Below are 12,511 nucleotides of genomic sequence, written 5' to 3'. Positions count from 1 at the left end.
TGGCCAGCTATCGGGGACGATCAGGGCCTCAGGGCCATCTTGCCCAGTCCCCATTGGGGCGATCGACCACAGGAGGTTGGCTGTGGGAGCGCACTGACCACCAGGGGCAGCTCCTGCATTGTCTGCCCCCTGGTAATGAGTGAGCTTCACAGCAACCAGTCATTTGGTCACTTGGTTGTAATCGTCACTGAGGCTTTTGTATTTATAGATAGCTTCCCCAGAGTGAGTGATACCAGACAGGGCGAAGGTGTGGGCAAGGGTAAGGGTGAGAGAAGCCAAGATGGAAGTGACAGTCTTAGGACCAAAACATAGAAACCACTTCTGCCATATTCTCTTTGTCATAGAAATCAGTCATGGAACAATGTGGTGATTCTCTGGTAGCCTCAGCTGCGACTCTAGGCCTTGGCCTTGTTGTAGGTAAGCATAATGGCTTATATTAATTCGCCTTGGTCATTAGGAGCCTGTCATTGGAATGTGAATAGCTTGATAGAAATTTAACCTCCTAGAAAATGAACTTAATCCCTCAGTACTCTGCTGATGCTTAAGTTCAAAAGTTTTATGTGATCACATGTAGCTCACAAGGTTTTTACGTTGTTACTGCGTATTTCATTGTAATGGAAGCATTTGAATTTAAAGGAAAGTTTAGGAATGTCTTTTGGGGAAAAACACACTTTTGCACTGCTATCTTTTTAAAATTTTGGCTGTCTTATATGACAGGAGATGGAAGTCACTGTAGAAAATCTTTTAAAGGGTGAGCTAATTGTTGTCTTTGTGTCTTATTCAGTGTCTCACACTTAGAAGGAATCTGGTAAATATTTGTTGACTATATTGGTGAATATGATAGTGTTAAAAAAGGCCCAAGGCCCTTTTGCTAATTTGGGAAGTTTCAGCCTTCCTTTGTAAACTTGGCATGGGAACAAAGATGGTGTTGCAATTAGAATTTTAGATTTTTGGAGAGTATTGGTAGGAGTATTTTAGGAATTACCTGGAGTGCAGATAGGTCTTCTGTGTTCTCTCCCACCTAGAAGATGTCAATAACAATGTATGACTTAGCTGTCATGTAAATGGCCCCCTTAAAGGAGTTGTATGTATTTTTATTTAATGAGGATGAGGTCACAGACCATCTTAAACTTCTTGTTTTTTCTTTCCAATTTGGACAAACACGTAAATAAACTTAGCATTTTATGAATTGATTTATGTTCTTGTTGTACCAGAAGGGGCATGCTAGTTCAGAATTACAAATATATTTATACTTGGGTATTCTATAACCAGGAGTCTAAATTTTCAAACTTTTTGCTCTGCATTTGGTCACTGAGACAGCTGAGACACCAAAATGTGTCTCCGCTTCACTTAACTTGCCTTCACTTAACTCTGTTTTGTAGCCAGTCCCTGGGGCTGGGGCTGGGGAGGCAATGGCGAGTGTTAGAGAAATACTTCCAGGTAAGTCTAGGAACCCATTCATACTTCTGAGAGAGAGGATTAGCCACAGGAGTTTTCACCTTCCCCAGGCCTGGATGCATTTGTCCCAGGAATTTTGGATAAAGGGCTCTAAATTGACTGTTTGAAAACCTATACCTCCATAGCTCTCTCCTTTTACTTGCTTTTGTAAGCCAGAGGAAGGAAGGGAATTCTACCTTAGGTAAGAAACCACATTGTGAAGTGAAGCCACTTTATCAGAATATTTGGGCATTTCTGAAGCAGTGGAGCCCGGTACCCGGATCTTTGGTGGGGATGTTGATGATGTAGATGCTGATGTGGGCCCTCACTAACTCCTGTCATTAGTTCACAAGGCGGCGGGCGAGGCTGTGCCTGTGTGGTGGCCTGCTCAGAGCTCCTGCCAGCATTGCCAGCACTTTTTCAGAGTCGATGAAAAATGTAATGAAGTTTTAGTAAAATGTGTAATCTATGTGTATATACAAAATTCCTATAGTAACTCTATACAGGTATTTTCGGTAAAGATTTACTACCTAATGCTTATCTGCTTTCGGAATTACTAAAAACCTATCATTCTTATAATTAAAATGTCATGTTATATTAATATATATGTATGTGGCTATATTTTCTGAAATAAAACCTGGCATGCATGATGTGACTGGTGAGAATATATTAGTAGATATGGGTCCAGAAGAGCAAATGTTTGAAATTATCTGAGAACTCCAAGGCATTTGAGCCCTGCCAATTATGTATATGAATGTTTTGTTAGTCTTGGTTTAAATTTCAGGGATAAAGGCTGATTCATTTCTTTTTTTGCCCAGTGGTTAAACTGCATGTTGAGAAAAACATTGTTACCTATTGGGTCTCATTGCTGGAAATGAACCCTTCAGGCTGACAAGTGGGTCTTTGAAGCCTGCAGGTTGCTGAGTGGCATTGTGACCTGAGCCTCCAGAGCAGCCGTTCCACATTTTGGTTGTAACATATCTGCACCCAGATTTGGCCTTAAGGCTGGTTGTGTGAATCAAAACAGGGTCAGGGGACTAACTAGCTTCAAACAGGAGGCAAATCCTTTAGGGGGATCCCATCAGACAATCCGAGTCCAGGAGAATGGAAGCCAATGGGATTCCTAAGGAAACTAGTTTATGACCGAACAACCAAGAACTCTGTCAAGCACAACACAAAGTAAAGCACCAAACCTGTGGCCAAAGGCATCAGCGGGTTCGGAGTGAATAGAGTGCAAACTAGTAAATGGTCAGTGACTCGAGGTCAGGAGTCGCAGTTTATGCAGCCAAGGCTTCTTCTCCCTCCAGGATAATGATTCCTTGAAGCCCTGATTAGAATTTTATTTCAATTTGTCTCATTTTGCAACTAATTTTTCAGGGTGTTTGTGGCATTAATGTGATTGCTGTTCTGTTTCGCCAACAAGTTCACATTTACAAATTAGAAATCTCATCCAGAAGAAGAAAATCTTTTATATACTGAACAAGCTGATTTTTAGCATATTTGAATATGTTTAAATGTAAACATAAAACCAAAGGTCTCTTTACACACTCGTACTTCTGACAGAAATTCATATCTTTGTTATTCAGAACCAAAAATTTTTTAAAGAAGATTCTCATCAGTGAATATAAATCAGCCGACACATTAGGAGCATACATCCTTTAACCCATTTCATACTGCTCAGGAGTTTTCTCGTGTTTCGTGCGCTATCTGTTAAGGACCGCTCATGAGTGTTCTCATTTTTCACGCCCATGGAAAAAGGAGCTAATCTAGATACTTATGTAAATTTTGTTTGGTCCCTCTTCATAGAGGAAAATGTTTTACACAGTACCATACGTTAAAAAAGTACTAGGAAATTTAATTGTTTTTGTAAATAAAAATGTTATAGTTATTGAAAACAACACCTAAAGTGCATTTTGATGATTTAAATAACGTGCAGTTTGCCCAAAAACGTGCGGTCCCTGGAGTATGTCTTAGAGATTTCTATGCGGTACGCAATGTGTTAAGAAGTGGAGAAGACTTTCACATGTGCACTATCATTTAATTTAAAATATCACATTTTTTATCTTTTGTTACCTTTACCTTCTTTATGACTGGAGCTGGGCTTGTGCTTAATTTTCACCTCCACTCAGCTCAGGTGAGCATCTATCACTGCGTGTCGGTTAAATAGGTTGAAGGAGACCTTGAGTTGGAGGAAGAAAGAGAGGCATCAGGAGAGTTGAAAAGAGCCTGTTTTTGCAGCGGCTGTTCCGGTTATTTATTGCTGTATAACAAATCCTTCAACATTTAGGGACTTAATATAAACAACAATCAGTTAGTTTAGACGGAGCTCAGAGAGAAGGAATTATTTCTGCACAGATGGGATGATTCGAGTTGCTAGAGGCATCTCTCTCTTCATGTTGTCTCAGGCCTTCTGCCCATCGTCTCTCCATGTGGACCCTCAGTACGGTGGCTTCAAGGTAGTTGGACTTGGTGGCTCAGATCTCCGAGGGTGAATGTCCTGGAGACCAAGGTGAAAGCTGCACCTTCCATCATCCTGCCTTGGAAGTCGCTCCGCATCTCTTCTGTTGAATTCAACAGATTGTCAAAGCTGGACACTACAGAGGTAAGAACCGATTTTAATTAGCGATAACTACTGTACTAGGGAAGAGAGTCCACTGTGAACTGAACTCAACTGCAATTTGTACCTAGGTGACTGCGTGTTCTAAAAGAGAGAGGGTGGGTGAACAGGGTCTTAATAGTCAGGGAAGTGAAAAATTACCTAAAGGCGAAAATGGGGGTTGGTTCATGTGACACCAATCTGGGTTTTCTAACGGTGCTTATGGAATTAGACTCCTCCTCTCCCACTGAGGCTGGGACACAGGGACTGTGTCTTCAGGTGTTGGCTGGATTAAACAGTAAATTTGTTTCTGGTAGCCGTGAGTTTTCTCAGGTAAACACTTTAAAGGAGACGAGGGCCTTGAGATGCTAGAATGTTAGTGTTTTCTTCAAGACTTCATAGGCCAAGTTGAAGCCCAATAGAGAAGGACTCACAGGAGTCCAGCTAGAGAATCTTGTCATTATTCTTTGATTTCTGCAGAAGGGTGTGATACCAGAGGTGCAGATTACTGGGGGATTATGTTCATCATTACCACAGTAGTTAAAACAAGACTTCTGGAGCCAGTCGGCCTGGGTTCCAAGCTGGCTCAGGTCTTTCAGGCTATGTGATTTTAGGCGAGGGGTGGGGAACCTTTTTCTGCCAAGGGCCATTTGGATATCTATAACATCATTCTAAGGCCATACAAAATTATCACCTTAAAATTTAGCCAGCTATATTTGGTCAAACATTTAATTAACTCACCCTTAATGCCTTGGCAGGGCCAGACCAAGTGAATTTCGTGGGCCTTATATGGCCCCTGGGCCGGATGTTCCCCACCCCTGCTTTAGGGGAATTACTTTTCTTGCTGAAGCTTGATTTCCTTGTCAGCAAAATGAGGAATGATAGTCATAACTACCTCATAGGATATTATGAGGATTAAATGAGATAGTGTTTAGTAAGTGAAGTCTCATTATCGTCATTGTTATAGCACTGATAATTTACACAATAATGTGAATTCTCCTTTGTCACAGAAGACCATTGAAAAACGGTAAGTCTCCTTGTCTTCCCTGAGTAGAATCCAGGTTCCTGTCTCTACCTATTTCCATTTCCATACAGGAGAATACTGAGAGGTGTTTGTGCCATAAGGTAAATTAGGGTGAGGGCACCCACTGTGCAGAGCTCAGGCTGGATCACTGTGGACACCCGCCTGGTCCCATGCCTGATCACAAAACTATCATTTCATGTAAGTTTGAAATTCACACCTATGCACTTTATAGAAACCGTTAGCATAAATGTGCACATATTTTCTGCTCTTCTTAGAGACTGATTTTAGATGTTTAATCTGTAGAATCCATTACTTAGAACAATTATATAACATCACACATGGTCAATGTTACTTCATAGCAAGAGATCTCAGTGTAGTTGTACTCTTGTTAACACCTACTTGACATTGAGAACAATCAGATCTTCAGTGGATTCTGTTCATCAGACCTCAGCAATGCTCAGCAGAAATAAGAGTTCCTTGATAGCACCAGTTCCAAGATTCCAGCAACTAAACCAAACAACTGCTGATGGGAAATTTTAAAGCAACATATATCCATTTAAAATATGAATATTGGCCTCTGGTCAGTAACATAATATACACATACCCCCTGAAAAGTCAAGCAGGGAAGGATGTGTTAAGAGCAGAAAAAGTGAATACATTTATGTTCAAATAGATGACTTTTGTGAAACTGACCTGTGTTTTGAATGATTTCACCTAGAACCTTGTTGATCCCAGGTCACTTCTAAAATGAAGATTTAGGAAATCCTATTTTCAATATCAAATAACCTATGGAGAAACATTTGTCTCTCTCACCTCATTAAAAACCCAATATATAATACATTTCAAGATTTTACATTTACCCAAGGACATGTAATAAAACTGAGCTTCTAAAGAATAGTCTTATATATTAGCTTATTATACTAGTATTTGTTGACTTTGCTAAGATACCTCCTTTTCTTTTATAGGAACTATAAACTTGGTTTGGCACTAATACCGATTATATTTAAGTGCACATTTTCCCTATAGCTGAGATGCAGAAGTCCTATTAATGTTGTTAATGAAGTACCTAAGCTCCAGAGGCTCCCTGAATTATAACAGACTTAGAAATAAAAAGCCTATGAATAATTCAATGCTGTGGGTCCTCTAGTGGTGGGATTATTTTCCTTAGCATTACGCAGTAAGAAAATTTAGTGTCCTTTATCTTAGAGGTAGGCAGACCAATGGACTGGAACCAAATAGGGGCCTTTGGATTTGTTGTAAGGCTTTTAACAGCTTAAATAGAGAGAGATGAAGAGATCATGCTTCTTGTAGTTTGGTTGGAATAGCAATCTTGTTGTTACTATTGCTTTAACAATTAAGAAATACTCAATCTGGTGGCTGTAATTAAAGCTTTCCTAATACCTAAACTAAATGATTGGTAGGGCCGCTCAGATGGAGAGGAGTCTGAATAATTGCTCTGTGAGAACAGGGGGATTATGGCCTTTGTCATGCGTGGGGATGTAATTTTCATAAGCCAGCGTTCCTGCTTGGAGAATTCCTTTTCTCATAGTTGTTTGTTTGGGCTGCTCTTCCCTAGTCTGTCAGCTGGTTAGCAGGAGAGTAATTATGGGCTTGACTTGCATAATAAAGGTCAGAGTTCTTTCCCAAGGCATAGATTGGAAGCAGATTCCCATTTGGCAGAGCAAGACAGATTCTCTTCAACTTGCCAGAAACAAGCTTGTACATTTATTTTGAGCTAAATAGTCCCACCTCAATCATAAGGCCCTGGAGACACACTAAAGCAGAGCTTTGAAAGGGGATTAATATGGACTTGGGAGCTGAGATCAACACAAAAAATTTTTTTTACATGATACAAGTATATATAATCCCAATATTGTAGCCTGTGACATAAAAAAAGATGTCATTCCCCGGGTCTGCACAAATAATGGTGTCTTGGCTCTCTATTCATGTAACTCTGCCTAGAGTGCCACTTCCAACATGTCGGGGAGGCCCCAAAGGGTAATGCCATATGTGATCACAAACCAATTTGTTGGCAGAGCACTTGGCTTTGTCTGCTCTGTTCTTCCTCTCTCGGTACAGCTCCCGCATAGCTGATCCTCTGCCCTAGAAGTAACTTGGCAGGTTTCACTGCTTTATCACTAGACCTCTTAACTAGCAAAGTCAAGGATCATGCCTACACATCTCAGGACACTCATTCTTGGGTTGTGTATTAGTCATGACAGCTACACTGTGCTGCAGTAACAAACATCCCCAAGTCTCAATACCATAACACAACAAATGTTTATCATCTATACAATAGTCTGATTTATGCTGGGTGGCTTTCCTGTAAATGGAGACTCAGGACATCTTTGAGCTCCACTTTTGACACCAAAGGGGCTCTGAAACATGGGTTTTACCTTATTTTTAACTTCATAAGAGGGTTGTGGGAATGTCAATACAACATGGAACCACTTAGATACGGAGAGCTTCTTTCAGCACCAAGTGACCAACACTTGAGCAATAGTGGCTTAAAATGGTATTTCCTACTTGTGTCCACATTTTCCTACTTTTTAAAAAAGTCTGGAGAGAGGTATTTGTTGGCATTGGTTCTGGTCTTTTATTTTATTGACCTTAGAGAGAGAAGAAGGGAGAGGGAGTGAAACATCCATTGATTGCATACCGCATGCACCCTGACCATGAATCAAACCTGTGACCTTCCAGTGCATGGGATGGCACCCAACCAACTGAGCCAGGGAAGTTCTCTCTTTAATGATGCTGAGTCCAGCAGTTGTGAAGTTTCCTTTTTCCCCCCACTCATCTTTGTCAACCATAGTTACAGATGCCTACTTGATGTGGGATATTACATCAGATTGAATGCAGAAGCAGATATGAATTACAAAGATTAGCAAAATATAAAACAATGCCATTCTAATTTTTTTGCTTTAAAAAATATTTTAATACAGTTATTGTTTCCATTAATAGTTAATGAGCTTGTTAGTTTTAAAAAATATATTTTTTATTGATTATTTTATAGAGAAGAAGGGAGAGGGATAGAGAGTCAGAAACATTGATGAGAGAGAAACATTGATCAGCCGCCTCCTGCATCCCGCCTCCCCCCTCCCCCCCCCCCCCCCCGCCACTGGGGATGTGCCCACAACCAAGGTACATGTCCTTGACCAGAATCGAACCTGGGACCCTTCAGTCTGCAGGCCGATGCTCTATCCACTAAGCCAAACTGGTTAGGGCGAGCTTGTTATTTTTAAATAAATTAAAAATGTTTCAGATTTAACTTCCAAAATAGTAAATATTTAATCCACATATGCAAACTTTTTTTTTGGCAGGGTCCTCAATGATTACATATTAAAAGCAGTAGAGGGATTCTGAGACCCAAAAGTTTAAGAATAGCTGCTTTATAAAGTAAGTCTATCAATTCATTGTGTATTATGAGTTTTGCATCTGGTTTTCTCCCTTTATCATTTGGCTAGTCTTTATTGTGTTTTTAGTTATAGGATTTTATTATTTTTATGGGGTTAAATCTGTAAATTTAGTCCTTAGCTATCTCCTCTGTGTCTTTCTATACACACACACACATATACACACACATATATACACTATATATGCACATATATACATACATTCATATATACACATATATTTTTAATGCTTAAACATCTAGATTTTTTTGTATACTGTAATATGGATATAACACTTTTCTCCAAATATAAAGCCAGCTGTCTCAATATCATAGAAGGTCATCTTTTTCCATACTTTTCATTTGATAAATTCAAATGTATTTTCAGTGTTTTAAGAAACCACTGATTTTCCCACTCGTCTTTGGGTACCTCTCAGCTACAACCAGACAGACAGTTCTAATTACCATAGCTTTAAAATATGATTTTGATATCCACCTATTATCAAAAAAAGTATTCTTCACTTTTCTCCCTATAATTTTATTGATTATTCTCATTCACTTATTTTTTTCAGATGAAATTTGGAGTAACTCTTAAATTAGAAAAAATGCACAGTAACATTGATGGAAATTATGCATGTCACTGGGGAGAATTGACTTCTTTATTCTTCTGAGTCATTTAGTATTACTGTCAATTAGTTTGTCTTCTTATGCATATTCTGTCTTATAGGATGCACACTTTTTTGATATATTTTTTAGGATTTAGTCTGTTCCTCTTAACTTTCTAAGAGTATTGAAGAGTATTAAAATTTCCCCTTATCATAATGCCACTAGCCACACTGTTTTACAGCATCCCCACTTTCATGGGCTTCCAATTTCTTTGTCCAAGCTTACTGTAATGACAGGACATCTTTTACACTTTTCTATTGTGCATTAGAAAATCTGAGAGTGAATACCATTTATCTTCCTTACACAGATTTCCAGAAAATATTTCCAAAATGGACTAATATGCCCTGTGCCCCAAGATATCTCTATTTCTGGGACCTGTTTTCTTTTCCTAGTTTCCCAACAGACTCATGTCTTTTTTGAGGCATGTTCTTTTCCTTTTTACTCTTAAGTTAAGGCTGAATTGCTCTAAAGGGAATTGAGCAGCTATATTAGTTACTATGGATAAGCTGAACTTTATGTACTTCCCTGCAGAACAGGGGAAGTGGATATAACAAAACTTTTGCAGAATTTCAAAAATTTATTTTCTTTGCTGTCAGCATCATGCAAAATCATCATCTGGCCTGGACTAGTGGAGTGATCCAAACCTTGTGGAGAATATATAAATTTAGATACTTTAGCAAAAACTTCAACTATTATTGAGTTTTATATAAGATGTCTTAAAATATTTGCTTAATTTTTCATTAAAATATAGTTGATATGCAATCATAGTTTCAGAAGTGATCACCACAGTAAGTCTAGTAACCACCTGTCACTGTACAGTCATATTATTGAATATATTCTGTGCTATACGTTACCATATATTCCTGTGACTGACATTTTATAACAGAAAGTTTGTATCTCTTATCCCTTTCACCTTTTCTACCCATCCCTTCTAGAAACCATCAGCTTGCTCTCTGTGTCTGACTCTGTCTCTGTTTTGTTCATTTTTAAAGATTCCATATATAAGCCCAATCAATGAAGCATTGAATAAATCTGATAAAATCTTTAAAATTTACTCAGTTGATTTTTTTTCCCCAGTTTGGGGACACTGATAGGATGAGATGGAGACTACGGATGGCTTTGGGGATAAGGAGAAATAAAAGGTTAGTACCCATAAACTCTTGGAGTTCTCTGTCTCTCTCACTATTTCTGAGAGTCACTATCTCTAAGAGCCAAGATCTCTCCTCTTTGTGTTCAGCTCCCAGTATAATTGTATTTCCAGTCCAGGGTTCATGGTCAGACTGATGGGAGGCTCTAGCAGAGCACCACTTCCTTAGCCCAGGTTAGTCTATGGTCCCAGCCCCGGGCTTAAGGGGTCAGCTGGAGTTGCTAGGTGGTTCCACCTGGAACCCAATCCCTAGCCCTTGGTTAGTTTACAGTCTCCATCTATTGGGATCTGCTGGTGGTGTACACATAAAGCCTTCTCTTAGCCAGTCCATAGTACTCTCTCTTTGTATCCACAGTTACATTTCCTTGGTTACTTTTGGTTTCTGCTAATGTGCACAATAAAGTAAAGGGACAGATATATACACTGAGTGGTCAGATTATTAGGACCACCTGACGTTTGTAGGCAAATTAGCCATAATTTCGCGCTGAAGTTGCTGGAGGGCCAGACCATGATAAATAGGGAAGCAGGTTGTTTACCACGACAGTAGAAGTGATTTTTTTCTGAAGATATGGGTAAACAACGCGATTTAACAGCCTTTGAAAGTGGGATATACACTGAGTGGCCAGTTTATTATGACCACCCCATCAGTACTTCGTTGGGCCACCTTTTGCCTTCAATACTGCAGCGATTCTTCTTGGCATTGACTCCATGAGATGTTGAAAGGTGATGCCAGCTATCTGACACCATGCCTGATGAATAGCACTGTCCAGTTCTGTGAGATTTGATAGTTGTGGAACCAGCTGCCTGATGGCTCTTTTAACTTCGTTCCCACAAAGGCTCAATTGGATTGAGATCTGGTGATTGTGGGGGCCACCTAAGCAAGGTAAAGTCTCCCTCATGTTCTTGAAACCACTCCTGCACAATACGAGCACCGTGGCATGGCGCATTGTCTTGTTGGAAGAAGCCATCTCTATTGGGATATGCCATCAACATGATAGGATGAATTTGATCAGCAACGATACTTATACTTAGGTATGTTGTGCTATTTAGACGTTTATAATGATCTGGCCCTCTAGCAACTTCAGCGTGTGTATATATATATAGTGTATGTATATATAGTGTATATATATATATATATATAGTGTGTATATATATATATATAGTGTGTATGTGTGTGTGTGTGTGTGTGTGTGTGTATATATATATATATATATATATATATATATATATATATATATATATAAATGATTTCAGAGAGGTAGAGAGATAGAAACATCAATGATGAGAGAGAATCATTGATGGCTGCCTCTTGCACACCCACTACTGGGGATTGAGCCCACAATCTGGGCATGTGCCCTGACTGGGAATGAAACTGTGACTTCCTGGTTCATAGGTCAACACTCAACCACTGAGCCTCTGTGGCCAGGCAGTAGATCTATTGTTAATGGGAATATTGGAAGCCAAAGCTACAAAATTGATAGGTTCGGGTCCAGAACTTAAAAGCTGTTAGAGCACTTGCTACTGAACTCTATGACTCCTGTGCTAGGAAAAATTGGTCACAGAATGGGTTAGATTTGACAGTAGGTCACCCAACAACCTCAAACAAATTTTCATGCAATGAGGTACATTGTAAAACACCACATAACCCTGAACCTACTGGCACATTCCTCTTAAGTATTAATTTGTATCCCAGAGACTCAAGGTTTAGCCAAAGAAATGCAATCCTCAAATTTCAAATAACTGACTGCTACAACTCCTCCTCATTTTGTATCTGAGAACTGTGGTCTTAGAAGCCATACATATCTACAAAAATGGCAAATGACAACCTGCAATCACAATGGCCATTATGGGAAATGTTCTAATCAGACAAGATTGTTAATTTAACAAGTGCACTTGAAAGCAAAAACTCCTAAATCAAACAAACAGAATGGAATACCTATTTTAATTGGCATGCGGAAACCTCCAAAAAATTCCAAAATCATTTCATTGAATGATTCATTGTAAAAGTCTAATGAAAAATTAAAGACAAAAGAGATACCTCAACAAAAGACTGATGTGACTACTGCTACTCCCCTCTATTCTCCTTTACCTGAGTACTCAGTCTACTAATTCTCTATCTGGGTTGCCTTTTCCCTCACAAGAGGCTGCAAGATCCTAAACAAAAGTTGGCCAAGTTAGTGGCCTTTCAGATACCCCCATATTAGTTTCTTCCAGGGTTGATGGGACTCTGACAAACTACTAGTTTTTCTC

At 39.3% G+C, this 12,511-nt stretch overlaps 1 long non-coding RNA gene across 1 annotated transcript in view; it reads left to right on the top strand.

The window, feature by feature from the left end:
• The window catches only part of LOC138992685 (uncharacterized), a 155,966-nt gene that overhangs the window by 133,569 nt on the left and 9,886 nt on the right, over nucleotides 1–12,511 (top strand). Inside the window, exon 2 of the long non-coding RNA XR_011468121.1 lies at nucleotides 3,843–4,039. This is a non-coding gene — a long non-coding RNA (uncharacterized lncRNA). The remainder of the gene's footprint in view (nucleotides 1–3,842; nucleotides 4,040–12,511) is intronic.

Source organism: Myotis yumanensis, unplaced genomic scaffold (assembly GCF_028538775.1).
Source record: "Myotis yumanensis isolate MYYU_CA2020_CCGP unplaced genomic scaffold, mMyoYum1.0.hap1 SCAF_14, whole genome shotgun sequence".
Classification (NCBI taxonomy): Eukaryota; Metazoa; Chordata; class Mammalia; order Chiroptera; family Vespertilionidae; genus Myotis; species Myotis yumanensis.
This window is presented reverse-complemented; position numbering and strand designations above follow the sequence as displayed.